Raw genomic sequence first — 15,463 nt, forward strand, 5'->3', positions numbered from 1 at the left:
GGAATTATGGCATTTTTTTCATTTTTCGTAATTTTCGATATCGATAACGTGGGCGTGGTTATGGTCGGATTTCGGCCATTTTTTATACCAAGATAAAGTGAGTTCAGATAAGTACGTGGATTAAGTTTAGTAAAGATATATCGGTTTTTGCTCAAGTTATTGTGTTAACGGCCGAGAGGAAGGCCAGACGGTGGACTGTATAAAAACTGGGCGTGGCTTACACCGATTTCGCCCATTTTCACAGAAAACAGTTACCGCCATAGAGTCTATGCCCCTACCAAATTTAAGAAGGATTGGTAAATTTTTGTTCGACTTATGGCATTAAAAGTATTCTAGACAAACTAAATGAAAATGGGCGGAGCCACGCCCATTTTGAAATTTTCTTTTATTTTTGTATTTTGTTGCATCATATTATTACTGGAGTTGAAGTTTGACTTAATTTACTTATATACAGTAAAGATATTAAAATTTGAATTTAAAAAAAATTTTTTTTAAAAAGTGGGCGTGTTCTTCATCCAATTTTGCTAATTTCATTTAGCATATATACAGTAATAGTAGTAACGTTCCTGCCAAATTTCATCATGATATCTTCAACGACTGCCAAATTACAGCTTGCAAAACTTTTACTTACCTTCTTGTAAAAGTGGGCGGTGCCACGCCCATTGTCCAAAATCGTACTAATTTTCTATTCTGCGTCATAACGTCAACCCATATACCAAGTTTCATCGCTTTATCCGCCTTTGGCAATGAATTATCGGATTTTTTCGGTTTTTCGAAATTTTCAATATCGAAAAAATGGGCGTGGTTATAGTTCGATATCGTTCATTTTAAATAGCGATCTGAGATGAGTGCCCAGAAATCTACATACCAAATTTCATCAAGATACCTCAAAATTTACTCAAGTTATCGTTTTAACGGGTAGACGGACGGACGGACGGACAATGCTCAATCAAATTTTTTTTCGATACTGATGATTTTGATATATGGAAGTCTATATCTATCTCGATTCCTTTATACCTGTACAAGCAACCGTTATCCAATCAAAGTTAATATACTCTGTGAGCTCTGCTCAACTGAGTATAAAAAGACACATAAGTTGGCAATCAGCGAAACGATCGCACGCCTAGAAGGCACTAGCCAACAAGGTACTGTGCTTCGACTTTTGTCAGAACTGGAATACTTTCATTGATAATTTCATCTAAAAAACAAAATTATGCTTGTCACAAAGAAAATTTTCGACATGAGCGGTCGAAAACGAAGTTGGGTGTGGCAGTTTTTCGAAAAGTCGGTGGACGAAAAAAAAGTGAATTGCGCTATTTGCAATGTGGAATTATGTTTTAATTCATCCACATCTGCGCTAAATAACCACCTTAAGATGGTACATCACAAAAATCGCGAGATCGAAAAGTAAGTATTACCACAAGTTTTATTTATAATTTAGAAATAAAATAAACGTATACTCTTAGTTCAACTATAACACAGCCAAACGAAGAAATTTTGGAAAATAACGGTCTGTTACTAAAAAGGCGGAACATTGTAACATCGATGTGCAACAGCGAACGTCAGCACGAGCAACGGCACGTTTGATCGCTACAAATATGTTTCCAATATCCCTGGCATCATCAGAAGGTTTCAGGGATTTCATGAAGGTGTTAGGACCGGGATTCAAAGTACCTTGCGAAAGCAGTATTCAATCACGTTTGCAGCTTCTTTATAAAGCAGTACGTGACGATATATCGAAGGACTTGGAAGAAACAGCAAACATTTCTATTTCCATTGACGAATGGTCTTCACGTACCCAAGATTTTTATATTTCGGTTGAGGCGCAGTACTTCAATTTAAACAATGACTAATGCAGTGTTACGCTTTGTAACCAACAGTTGCAAGGTACGCATATATAATATTCTTTGGATATAAATTATAATTTGAATGCACTATATTTATCTTGTAAAATTTTTAAATATTCGCAACTTATGAAGCTTTCAAACCATAAAATTGAAACAACAGGCGGATTAACAAACTAATTTTGGTCGTTTCAAAGCGAAGAAAGCGCCAAGGTGTTTCTATGTTATCCTAAACGTTTATGTGAATCCACCTTAAGTAACAATGGAATGCTTTGTCGCTTTCTTCGCTTTGATACCAAAGGGTTTATGTACATAAATCCTTTTTTTCCGCATTGACTCGGGGAAGTGCTACATTTTTCGATATTTGTCCTTTAATGTATTCCTAATATTTATATGATACTATAAAGCTAGGTATATAATATTCGGCTTCGCCCGAACTTAACCATCCTTACTTGTTTAGTCTGAGTTTCTATACAGGAAGGCCAAATGCTGAAAATATTGCTGCAGCTGTCGACACCTGCTTAGAGGACTGGAATATATCTAAAAAAATACAAGCGATAACTCATGATAGTGCAAGCGTGATGAATGCGACTGCGAAAAAACTTTTAAATATACCAGATAGTGTTAAGTGTAGTGCTCATATTTTGCAGCTTGTGGTCAAAGATGCACTTGGATCTGTTTCGGATTATGCCAACTTATGCACAAAAGGAAAAAATATAGCATCATTCTTCCATCGATCAAATATAGCCAAGTCTGCGCTTTCAACACGCCAAGTACAACTTGGCATTAAGGAAAATTGCTTAGTTCAGTCATGTGAAATTCGTTGGAATTCTAAGCTTCGTATGTGTGAAAGTTTACTTTTGAACCGAAATGCTATATGTTTAGTTTTAACGGACAGAACCATCACAAAACCGTGCGACGCGCTTAAGTTGGAGTTAAGCGAAACTTAATGGAGTAGGATAGCGACACTAGTGAAGCTCTTGCTGCCTGTCGAAAACGCCACAACTGTATTGTGCAGTGCAAAGTCGGTGACATTGCCTTTGGTCCGTCCGTTAATAAATCGCCTAATTGAAAATCATATGTGTCCTGCACTTAATGAACACACAAACGAAAATGTATTTAGAAAAGTGTTAAGAAATCTCTTTTGAAACCATTTGATATGGACAATGGTAGCAGCAACATTTCAGTTGCTATTGTATCCGTTTTTTTAGATCCAAGATACAAAAGATTGCAATATGAAAACACAGGAAGAACAAGTAAAAACGGGACTGTCTTCGGCTGTGCCGAAGACTTCATACCTTTTATGAATGGGGCTGAAAAATAATCTTATCCCGTTCGTAATCTCCGAATAATCGGATGTATAAGATAAGAAATATATAGTGAGCAGATCTACATACCATAACGATTTTTAAGATAGATATAAAATAAAAAACCGGTAGGTACTTTGTGTGAGGATGCAAAGTTTCACGTTTTTTGTGGTCTGCGTGTAAAAACTATGACTACGAATTACGTATTTCAACAATATATGACGTAAACGTAACTATTTGATGAAATTTGATGAATTTTGAAGCTTCTAGCCGTAAAAAGGGGGCAAAAATTAGAGTTTATATGGGGTATATAATATATATACCGCCGATCTCTATGATTTTTTCAGACAACAATATATGCTATATACGTAAGCATATGGTGAAATTTGAAGCGTCTAGCTGTTAAAATGGTGAAGAAATTGCGCAAAGTTTCTTATCTGAACAATCGGTTGTATGGGATATATACTATATATACCACCGGTATCTATGATTTTCTCAGACAACAATATATGCTATACACGTAAGCATTTGGTGAAATTTGAACATATCTAAACGATTTTTAAGATAAATATAAAATAAAAAATAGGTAGGTAATCTGTGTGAGGATGCAAAGCTTCACGTTTTTTGTGGTCTGCATGTAAACACTACGACTACGAATCATGTATTTCAAAAATATATGACGTAAACGTAACTATTTGATGAAATTTGATGAATTTTGAAGCTTCTAGCCGTAAAAAAGGAGTCAAACTGACAGTTTATATGAAGTATATAATATATATACCACCGATCTCTATGATTTTTTCAGACAACAATATATGCTATATACGTAAGCATTTTGTGAAATTTGAAGCTTCTAACTGTTAAAACGGGGCAGAAATTGTGCAAAGTTTCTTATCTGAACAATCGGTTGTATGAGATATATACTATGTATACCACCGATCTCAATGATTTTTTCAGACATCAATATATGCTATACACGTAAGCAGTTGGTGAAATTTGAAGCTTCTAGCTGTTAAAATGGGGCTGAAATCGTAAAAAAAAAATATATATACTATATATATATATACTATATACATATACCATCATATATATATTATATATATCACCGATCTCTATGATTTTTTGACACAACAATACATACTATATACGTAAGCAATCGGTGAAATTTGGAGCTTATAACTGTTAAAATGGGGTAGAAATTGCGAAAAGTTTCTTATCTGAACAATCGGTTGTATGAGATATATACTATATATACAACCGATCTCTATGATTTTTTCAGACAACAATATATGCTATATACGTAAATATTCGGTGAAATTTGAAGCTTCTAGCTGTTAAAATGGGGCTAAAATTTGCGAAAATATATATATATACTATATATATATACTATATATACCACCATATATATACTATATATACCACCGATCTTCATGATTTCTTCAGACAACAATATATGCTATATACGTAAGCATTCGTTGAAATTTGAAGCCTCTAGCTCTTAAAATAGGGCAGTAATTACGAAAAGTTCCTTATCTGAACAATCGGTTGTGGGGGATATATACTATATATACGACCGATCTCATCAATTTTTTCAGGCAAGAATATGTGCAATATACGAAAGTATATGGTGAAGTTTGAAGCTTCAATCTGTTAAATTGGGTAAGATATTACAAAAATCCTCTTTTTCTGAAAAATCGGTTGTATGGAGGATATATGCTATAGTGGTCCGATCCGGTCGGTTCCGACAAATGTCTAATCGGACACCCAAATACACCCGCTCACCAAATTTTATCAAGATATCTCAAAAATTGAGGGACTAGTTTGCATACAAACAGACAGACGGACAGACGGACATGGCTAAATCAACTCAGCTCTTCAACCTGATTATTTCGGTATACTTAATGGTGGGTCTATCTATTTTCCTTTAAGGACTTACAATTTTCGGTTTCGTGACGAAATTAATATACCATTTCATTTTCATGAAAGGTATAAAAATGAAAGTCCATGATTTTGTTAGAAGTAATTTAAAAGATGGAACTTCTGTGGATGACAGGGTGGCCACAGAAAAAAATACTGATTTTGACTTCCTTTTTTAGTCCGAAATAAACCGAACAGACCTTAAATCGCAAATGGATTTATACATTGCAGAACCACAAGTTGGTCACAACATCGATCCCATATTGTGGTGGAAATCCCATAGCGAAATTTATCCCGATATTTTCAACATTGCTAAGCGCTACCTTTGTATACCAGCCACTTCGGCTGAGTCCGAGCGAATGTTTTCAATTGCTGGGAACATTGTCTCACAACGTAGAAGTTGTTTGTTACCAAGAAATATAAATCTTCTTACTTTCTTGTATCAAAACAGAGGTTAAATGAAGGGAAATGAACTTATATAAATGTATATGTCGTTTTTATACTCAGTTGAGCAGAGCTCACAGAGTATATTAACTTTGATTGGATAACGGTTGGTTGTACAGGTATAAAGGAATCGAGATAGATATAGACTTCCATATATCAAAATCATCAGTATCGAAAAAAAATTCGATGAGCCATGTCCGTCCGTCCGTCCGTCCGTCTGTCCGTTAACACGATAACTTGAGTAAATTTTAAGGTATCTTGATGAAATTTGGTATGTAAGTTCCTGGGAACTCATCTCAGACCGCTATTTAAAATGAACGATATCGGACAATAACCACGCCCACTTTTTCGATATCGAAAATTTCGAAAAATCGAAAAAGTGCGATAATTCATTACCAAATACGGATTAAGCGATGAAACTTGGTAGGTGAGTTGAACTTATGACGCAGAATAGAAAACTAGTAAAATTTTGGACAATGGGCGTGGCACCACCCACTTTTAAAAGAAGGTAATTTAGTAGTTTGGCAGTCGTTGAAGATATCATGATGAAATTTGGCAGGAACGTTACTCTTATTACTATATGTCTGCTTAATAAAAATTAGCAAAATCGGAGAACGACCACGCCCACTTTTTAAAAAAAAAAATTTTTTAATTCAAATTTTAAAAGAATAGTTAATATCTTTACAGTATATAAGTAAATTATGTCAACATTCAACTCCAGTGATGACATGGTGCAACAAAATGCAAAAATAAAAGAAAATTTCAAAATGGGCGTGGCTCCGCCCTTTTTCGTTTAATTTGTCTAGGATACTTTTAATGCCATAAGTCGAGCAAAAATTTACCAATCCTTGTGAAATTTGGTAGAGGCTTAGATTCTAGGACGATAACTGTTTTCTGTGAAAAAGGGCGAAATCGGATGAAGCCACGCCCAGTTTTTATACACAGTCAACCGTCTGTCCTTCCGCTCGGCCGTTAACACGATATCTTTAGCAAAAACCGATATATCTTTACTAAACTCAGTTCACGTACTTATCTGAACTCACTTTGTATTGGTGTAAAAAATGGCCGAAATCCGACTATGACCACGCCCACTTATATACCAAATACGAAAAAAGGGATGAAACATGGTAATTGTATTGGTCTGTTGACGCAAAATATAACTTTAGAAAAAAACTTGGTAAAATGGGTGTGACACCTACCATATTAAGTAGAAGAAAATGAAGAAGTTTTGCAGGGTGAAATCAAAAGCCCTTGAAATCTTGGAAGGAATACTGTTCGTGGTATTACATATATAAATAAATTAGCGGTACCCGACAGATGATGTTCTGGATCACCCAGGTCCACATTTTGGTCGATATCTCGAATACGCCTTCACATATAAAACTAAGGGCCACTCCCTTTTAAAACCCTCATTAACACCTTTCATTTGACCCCCATATCGTACAAACAAATTCTAGAGTCACCCCTGGTCCACCTTTATGGCGATATCTCGAAAAGGCGTCCATCAATAGAACTAAGGCCCACGCCCTTTTAAAATACTCATTAACACCTTTCATTTGATACCCATATCGTACAAACAAATTCTAGAGTCACCCCTGGTCCACCTTTATGGCGATATCTCGAAAAGGCGTCCACCTATAGAACTAAGGCCCACGCCCTTTTAAAATACTCATTGACACCTTTCGTTTGATACCCATATTGTACAAACGCATTCTAGAGTCACCCCTGGTCCACCTTTATGGCGATATCTCAAAACGGCGTCCACCTATGGAACTAAGGATCTCTCCCTTTTAAAATACTCATTAACCCCTTTCATTTGATACCCATATCGTACAAACAAATGCTAGAGACAACCCTGATTCACCTTTATGGCGATATCCCTAAACGGCGTCCACCTATAGAACTATGGCCCTCTCCCTCATAAAATACTCTTTAATGGCTTTCATTTGATACACATGTCATACAAACACATTCCAGGGTTACCCTAGGTTCTTTTTACAACATGGTAATTTTCCCTTACTTTGTCTCCACAGTTTTCAACTGAGTATGTAATGTTCGGTTACACCCCTTACTTGTTATATATAGCATTAGGGACGATATGTTTTGGAATGATTTGTATTTTATGGAAATAAAAATCTTATATATGCACATATTATTTTATATGTTTTATTAATTGAATTAGATTTTATATGTAAGGAAATTTATGCATAGATTAATAACACTGGACCACGAATTTCAACTTTTTTTCTTTACTAGAAACGCTGTTATGAAATTCGTATGTAAAATCACCCCCTGATTTCGAAAATTGAGTTCATTTTTGATTCTATGGTACCGTTTTTGAGATATTTGCAATTTACCGTTATTCGAAAAAACCAAAAAGATGGCTCCCTTTAATTACGTATATCTCACGAACAGGTCAAGCAATTGCAAACAAAATCGGAAAGACGATAAAATTTGCTATAAATGCATCATACATTGTTTTTTGCTCAACCATATAGTTTTCGAGATATTAGCTCATTATTTCAGATTTTTGTTTTTTTTTATGAAAAAATATGAAAAAAGTTACTTTTTGCGAGGGCAGCATTCCAAAACTACAACTTTTTTTCCAAATATTTTTTATTTACGTAAAGCTCTGTTTAATTAGAAAAAAGATAAGCTATCACCGAAGAAAAGCGATGCAAAACTACGTAAGTTATAAGCGATCAAATAAAAATACCCAGGTTGCGAAACTTCAATGCATGTATACATACATATATTAAAGGTATAAAGTGCAAATGGGATATTATCCGGATAAACGAATAACACCATAACAATGATAATACTTTTTCTTTAAATAAATCAAATAGTACTTTTAATACTCGAATTGTTTTATAGTAGGTAGAGTGGTTGCATCGAAAGGAAGAGTGGTTGGGTTCGAAAGCTGCTGTAGGCATGTAGTTATAAACATGTATTTCCGTCACTTATGGGTAAGTATGCAGGTAGATTTTCAAAATTATAAGACACAGAAAATTGTTAAAGCCTACATCTAAAGCAGGTAGTATTTTCTTTTGCCGGCTTCGTATAAAAAGGAACCTTTCTGTCTAGGAAAGATTTGATTTTTTAAATTTTATTCTTGTTCCGAGTATAAATATGAGTTAATGCGCCTTGAAACTTCATAACATCTGCAAGGCTCGCCGGAGATAGTTCAGTTCATAATTCAAATTTCAAAACCGTGATTTAGTAAAAAAAATATAATGAGTAAAAGGACGCGAGAATTTGAGTGTAATAACGATCCAGATATGTTCTGTTTCATGTGTGGCCAATATACTATCATAAGGCGACGACGAGTGTTCTCAGATCATATCAAAACTTTATACTCCAAGTATTTTGGCATTGAGCCTAAAAATGCTGAAAAACCATGGACACCGAACACTTTGTGTACATCGTGTCGAGTAGAATTGATTCAGTCGGAATCCGGACAACAAATAAAATTTGATACACCAATGATATGGAGAGAACCTACTTGCCATTCAATAGAGTGTTATATTTGTCAAACAAAAGTACTTGGCGTTGGAAGGCCAAGAAGAGTAACCTATGCCAGCGTACCTACAGTGACATTACCAGTACTACATTCAACGGCAGTTGCGGATCCAGTTCCATTGTCAACAGTAACATCTGAGTGCGGGGAATCAAGTTGTACTGAATTTCGCATGGGAAAGGAGAGAAACGTTCTATCACAAGCACAACTTAATGATTGGATAAGAGATTTGGAACTATCCAAGGAAAAGGCCGAGATCCACACTTCTCGTATGCAACAATTTAAATTTGTATCATCCGATGTTAAGGTGATATATTGTAGAACTCGTCACGAACCATTTTCCAAACACTATACCAAGAAAGACAGTATATGCTACTGCAACGACATTCCTGGTTTATTCAAAGAGTTTGGTCAAACATATGATTCAAAAGAGTGGCGATTGTTCATAGACAGCAATAAACTGAGTTTAAAGGCTGTATTATTGCATATTGGTAACAAAAAGCCTTCTATCCCGCTAGCACATGCAGTAGATACAAAGGAAACCTACGAGGAAATGCAAAAACTACTCAAATTTTTTCAAATATGAAGAGCATGATTGGAAAATATGTTCTGATCTCAAAGTCGTTGCAATGCTATGCGGTCTACAAAGTGGCTACACCAAGCACTGCTGCTTCCTCTGCAAGTGGGATAGCCGAGCTCGTAAGGACCACTACGTCAGAAAGGATTGGCCGGAAAGAGTCGAGTTTACCGTTGGTGTGGATAACATCAAATACACCCCTTTTGTCAAGAAAGAGAAAATCATACTTCCACCCTTACACATCAAGCTCGGTCTCATTAAAAACTTTGTTAAGGCTTTGGACAAAGAAGGTGAAGCATTCGACTATTTGAAAACAATTTTTCCAGATATTTCTCAAGCCAAGATAAAGGAAGGTATTTTTGTCGGACCACAAATAAAAAAGTTGATCAACAATAATCAATTCAAAGGACTACTCTCATCAGTTGAGGCAGCAGCGTGGGAATCCTTTGAAAACGTCGTTGCTTCTTTTCTCGGTAGACACAAAAGCCCTAACTACGAGCAGATAGTGAACGACTTAATCAATAATTATGCGAAAATGGGTAAATATTAAAGGCTTATTAAAATTAATTTCCCAAAATTCTATAACTTGTTTACCTAACTAATATTTTCTTTCCAGGCGTAAATATGTCGTTCAAAATTCACTTTATGCACTCACATTTGAGCTTTTTTCCGGCAAATCTTGGCGACGAAAGTGACGAATATGGCGAAAGGTTTCATCAGCAAATGAAATTAATTGAAAATCGATATCAAGGATTCTGGAACGTCGTAATGATGGGTGATTACTGCTGGTTTCTCATAAGAGAAACAGATCCTATGCTGAATAAGCGTCAAAGTCGAACACATAATTATTTCGACTACATAGTAAAATAAAATTAAGATAAAGATTGTTAGAATATAGTACAAACATAAATAAATTAAAAAAAAAAGTTAAAAATATGGGTAATTTCATTCATAAATTGAACTTTTAACTAAATAGAAACAGAGCATAGCTAGATATTTCACTCTTCTTTATACCATACATACGTTTTGAGGTATACGTTGAAATTGCGCAACCTGGGTATTTTTATTTGATCGCTTATAACTTACGTAGTTTTGCATCGATTTTCTTCGATGATAGCTTATCTTTTTTCTAATTAAACAGGGCTTTACGTAAAAAAAAAATATTTGGAAAAAAAGTTGCGGTTTTGGAATGCTGCCCTCGCAAAAAGTAATTTTTTCATATTTTTTCATAAAAAAAAACAAAAATCTGAAATGATGAGCTAATATCTCGAAAACTATATGGTTGAGCAAAAAACAATGTATGATGCATTTATAGCAAATTTTATCGTCTTTCCGATTCTGTAAACTTATTTGCAATTGCTTGACCTGTTCGTGAGATATATGTAATTAAAGGAAGCCATCTTTTTGGTTTTTTCGAATAACGGTAAATTGCAAATATCTCAAAAACGGTACCATAGAATCAAAAATGAACTCGATTTTTGAAATCAGGGGTGGTTTTACATACGAATTTTATAACGGCGTCTCTGGTAAATTTTGGCCGTCGACCAGTGTAACTTTTAAATGAGGCGCAAGTTTTTAAGATATATCTATCGTCGCACTATTCAGAAAGGGCCACAAGCTGCCACAACTCTCCTCCCCTCCATTCATACATTGCCCCTACATATGTATGCACATACAAACCAATATTTGTCAGATATTTGAAATTTGATTTCATATTTTTATATACAGAATTACATACATTTTATATCTGTGCTCCTAATACATTTTCCTGAATACAAGGCTTTTTTTCGTGTCATTTGAATTCTACAGCATTGTGTGAAAAAACAATATATGGTTTGACCCTATGTATATTCAACTTGTTTCTGGTTTTGTATGTTGATTATTTTACTGCGGCTTAGTTTTATATCCCCTTGCTCCTGCTGCTACAGATAACGTTTTGAAAGATTATTATATAATAATTAAAGTAATAAACTAATATACCATATTTCGCGAAGCAACCCTTAGGGTCTATAGTAAGAAAAGCCGCCTTTGTAATTGTATGTGAGCTCGTTTACAATATTCCCAGCTCTTCAAATTATAATTGAAACGTGTATGACGATAATACAGGGAGAAGAATGCTGCTTTGTACGAAAATGAAATTAAGAAGGTAGGATATACACACATATGTATATTTTGTCTCTTCCCTAAACTGGAAAAGAAAGTAGGATAGATATTCAAACAAATTAGAAAAAGTACGAGAAATGAAAAGAGAAATGTTTGCAAAAGTTATGACGAAAACAGCCTTTGACTTGAAGATTTCCCTTTTGAATTATTGTTACAGGTCAATATGATATCTTATCAATTTTATTTTCATACTTGTTTTTAAACTATCACCATACAGGTAAATAAAATTATTTCTAAAGTTTCTTTTGCAAGAGTCATTCGATTTTGACGTTCAACCAAAATTATAAGGCAATTGGTGGCTGAACGTCAGAGACTCGACCAGAGAAATGGGCTCGTGTTTAACTGCTCAATAACATAGGGAATTGCAATAAATCGAATTTTGATCAAATGGGCGAAATTTAATAAGTTTTAATTTGGGGTCTTACTTTATTGCACAACACTGTAAAGACAATTTTCATTGAATTTCGTTCATAATTACTTACACGAAAATTCTGAGCTCCTGATATATTTTATTGAACATTTAAAAGAAACCAATCAAATTAATTGGCAAATATCACAGATACACTACTTATATGTGATGCCTTTGTAACCGAAATATACATTAACCGACTAACCCCTAGTGAGCGGTTAATCGACTAACTGTAAATGGGCGGTTAACCGAATAGTCTAAATGTTTTGATTACTCGAATACTGGTAGTCGACTAATGACATATTCGAATAATTCGGTTAATCGACTAACCGAATACCAAGAGCCTTACTACACCCCGTGCTCCCAAAATAAATTGTGCATTTTGATTTTAATCTCGGTGTATTTTTTCGACGTTACAGATACGAGTAAAAGTGCGTGCACACTAAGCGACGCGACACGTAGTGCCAAAATATTCTTTGCATGTATTCTTATGGAACCTTGCACATATAGCGACAGTCGGACGACACGCACGACACGAATGCCGCGAATATTTTGTGGAACGTGTCGCTACGTCTCGCGTCGGTTAGTGTGCACGCACTTTAACTCCCAAGTGCCGTGCGCCGCCCCTACGTCCATTCAAGTGACATCTAGTGTCCCCGAAGCTCATAACTAATTAAAAAGTGCAGTGAATACATTTCGTTAGCTTACGGCGTTATTATGTTATAATGCAAAGCGACGCAAAGAGTCACTTTCACCCAAGTGAAACCAAATTTGTATCATATAAGAGCATTCATTCACTTCGGTGACTATCCGTGACTATCGGTGACTATAGGTGATTGTCTTACTTTTTTTCGTATTATAAAGCGACGCAAAGTGTCACGAACACTCATTTTTGCTGCCAAAATATTCACTTGCTTCTGGGTCGCGTTTGCTTCATTCACTTCGCTTTTTTATTGTGGTTTTTTATATAATTTTTGAGTAAAAACTGAATAATGTTAACATTTCGTGAGAAAAAAGATTGAAATTTTCCATAGACAGCCGATAAAGGTTATATTGAGAGCTTCATTCAATGTGGATGCATATTTCTTCAAATTTTACAGGAATAAAAAAAGCAAAACCTATAAAAATTATAGCCAGGGGCCCAAATTGTTATTCCTTTTGTAATAAAAGTCCTTTAGAAAAAGTTAATGGTGGTATGGCCTAGAAGGTTCAATGGTCATATTAAATCGTTCCCGATATGGTCGAGCTTGTATCTTAGTGGTGCTTGTTTCCGGAACATACCGGATATATATCCGGTAAAGGACCGTCAACAGCGATAACACTCCCCGAAACCCTCGGGGAGTTTCTTTATCGTTACAACAACAATTGGCTATGGTTCTTCGATAACAAGTTTCTATTATTAGTAGCAAAAATTGTAGTGTCCCTACAGGTTTCAAATCCAGATATTTGCGATAATGAATTACATTTGGACTAACCGTATCTTAGTTATGGGGTCGCACTTTTATTCTGTTCTTAAAAAATAGAAGTCCGGATTTAACTTTTATTTTCGGCCTTATAAAATAAATGTCCGGATATTTTTTTTTTTTTTTTGTAGATTTTTTTGAAAAGGGATGCATGATTCGTCATGAAAATGCTATCGGTATCCCCGGAATCCCATACACTTTCACAAAGGAAACGTTTTAACCGGACTTTTACGAGTCAACAAAAAAAAAAAATACCTATTAAAATGAGTCACTGATTAGAACTAACAGTTATACTATGGTTTTGTCACTGTTTTATGTCAAAAACTAATTATGAGTAATAGGAAAATAATAATTGTATTGTGGATTTTTAATAACTATAATAATTATACCTCCGTGCTACTTTTTTTTTAATTTTCTTATAAATCAGTGATTCTGCTGATTCTAGAGCAACGTAGTAAATTAAGCCACAAAGGTGTATCGCAAATTATCTGTCTCGTCGGCAAACATCGATACAATTCAGGTACGCAACATCTAAGCCCCGAAGAGTTAAACAAGGGGTACCACAGGGTGGTGTCCTATCCTCGCTTCTGTTTAACTTCTACATATCGAATCTCCTTTCGCCACCAGAAAGAGTTACCATTCTATCCTACGCCAATTACTGCACGATAAAGGCTACAGATCCCGGACCACCCATCGATGAGCTAGGTAATAAAATAAAAAACCATTTCCTTATTTACAACATGGACGCGCCACATGTCGACCATATTGAACATCCACGTCGATGGCATCACGCTACCGTCTGTCTTACACCCAAAAATCCTAGGTAAGACGTTCGATCAGGATCTACATTTGGGAGAGCATGCAACAGAAATTATCCCTACAATCCAGAGCCATAATAAAATCCGAATATTCCCTTGCCGGCAGCACTTGGGGTAAAGATAAAGAGACGCTCATTACCACTTACAAAATAATTGGCCGGTTTCTTGCATACTACGCGTCCCCGATATAGTCGCCAAGCCTAAAGGCTACTCACTGGAAGAAAATAGAGGCCTGCCAAAATACTGCCCTCAGAACCGCTACGGGCTGTCTTCTTATGTCCCCAGAACACCATCTACATAATGAGGCGAGAGTACTCCCCATTAGGAAGAGAAATGAAATGCTAACCTAACAGTTTCTGTTGAATAGCCAGAAACCTGGGCATCCCAACAGACATCGGATTGATGAGACTACACCGCCCAGGGGCTTAAGGGGTCATCTCCATAAGCATTATGAGGAAATACGGCACCTGAGAACACACCCGTATGAAGCAAAAAAGCACAAAGAGATCCTCAGTGATATCCACAAACAGGCGTCGGACCTGTATGCCAGGAATTGCCCAGAAAATCCGGTACTCAAAGAAAAATTCCCAGAACTAGAGGAATTACTCACTCTCCCTAGGGAAATGCACGTCACTGTAGCTGAACTTCGATCTGGGTACTGCAACAGGTTAAACTCTACCTATCCAGAATCAACCCAGACATACAACTTCAAAGAACATTGAAGGAATTTTATAATAAAATTCGAACACAAAATATTAAAAAAGAAATTAGAAATTTGGTAATACTCTAGAACTGCTAATACGCGTCCAAAAATATCGTGAGAGGTTTCAAACGAAAATAAAAATATTAGCTCGTTCAAAATTTATTAACGAAACGCCGAAAAATTACCCCGGGTCCCTCCGAAACCGGGGGTGGCATCCATAGTATTTTTGCGCAGAACACCTTTCTGCGTTGGCAGTCTTCGGCCGCGCGTGGGATCAAAATTAAATGCGTGCAAAATCCCT

The 15,463-nt window shown here is 35.7% G+C and overlaps 1 protein-coding gene across 4 annotated transcripts in view; it reads left to right on the top strand.

Moving 5' to 3' along the window:
- The window catches only part of LOC137240343 (probable G-protein coupled receptor CG31760), a 1,391,529-nt gene that overhangs the window by 772,339 nt on the left and 603,727 nt on the right, over positions 1-15,463 (top strand). The gene's annotated exons all lie outside the window — the stretch shown is intronic.

The sequence above is a fragment of the Eurosta solidaginis genome, chromosome 2 (genome assembly GCF_040869045.1).
Source record: "Eurosta solidaginis isolate ZX-2024a chromosome 2, ASM4086904v1, whole genome shotgun sequence".
NCBI lineage: Eukaryota > Metazoa > Arthropoda > Insecta > Diptera > Tephritidae > Eurosta > Eurosta solidaginis.